The sequence below is a fragment of the Emys orbicularis genome, chromosome 21 (assembly GCF_028017835.1).
Source record: "Emys orbicularis isolate rEmyOrb1 chromosome 21, rEmyOrb1.hap1, whole genome shotgun sequence".
Lineage (NCBI taxonomy): Eukaryota > Metazoa > Chordata > Testudines > Emydidae > Emys > Emys orbicularis.
In genome coordinates, this window is record NC_088703.1 from 7,346,539 (window position 1) to 7,347,413 (window position 875).

The 875-nt window shown below is 57.8% G+C and overlaps 1 non-coding gene across 1 annotated transcript; it reads left to right on the forward strand.

The window, feature by feature from the left end:
- Positions 1 to 231: 231 nt before the first annotated feature.
- On the forward strand, positions 232 to 303 carry TRNAG-UCC (transfer RNA glycine (anticodon UCC)). Its single transcript has one exon. It is a non-coding gene; the product is annotated as a tRNA-Gly (tRNA).
- The last annotated feature ends 572 nt before the right edge of the window (positions 304 to 875 follow it).

Consider the following 875-nt stretch of genomic DNA (forward strand, 5'->3'; position numbering starts at 1 on the left):
CCTGCTTTGAGCAGGGGGTTGGACTAGATACCTCCTGAGGTCCCTTCCAACCCTGATTTTCTATGATTCTATGATCTGATGTGGGGGGATACAAGGTTACATGAGCCCATTGATCTGATGTGGGGAGCAGGGGTGCGAGACCAGGTTAGATGGGTCCATTGATCTGATGGGGGTGGGGGATACAGGTTAGATGGGCCCATTGATCCAGTGTGAGGGTAGCTACAGTCAGATGCATTGGTGGTATAGTGGTGAGCATAACTGCCCTCCAAGCAGTTGACCTGGGTTCAATTCCCAGCCAATGCAGTGATGTGATATTTTGAGGGGGGGAGGGATAGATCAGTGGTTTGAGCATTGGGCTGCTAAACCCAGGGTTATGAGCTCAATCCTTGAGGGGGCCACTTAGGGATCTGGGGCAAAAATCTGTCTGGGGATTGGTCCTGCTCTGAGCAGGGGGTTGGACTAGATAACCTCCTGAGGTCTCTTCCAACCCTGATATTCTATGACTATGATATGAGGTTAGATCAGCCCATTGATGTGATATGGGGAGGATACCAGGTTAGGTGGGCCCATTGGCTTGCTTTATGGAGTGTCCTATCCCCCCCAGCCGGCCCTGCCCCTCCTGGCCCCTTCCCCCACCGGAGCCAGAGCGCCCTCCCGTGGTCACTAGCCTCTACCCCCAGCATGCTCAGCGGGCAGCACATGCCCCCCCCCCAGTCCACCTGTGACCCCCAGCCCCTAAATGCTGGGTGGGCAGGCCGCACACGGCCCCTCCAGCTCCCAAGTGCTGGGTAGGAGGCGCCCAGCCCTTCCCAAGCACATGGTGGGCAGCGCCAGGCACCCCCCAGGCCTGGGCACCTCAAGTCCCGGCCACAGGC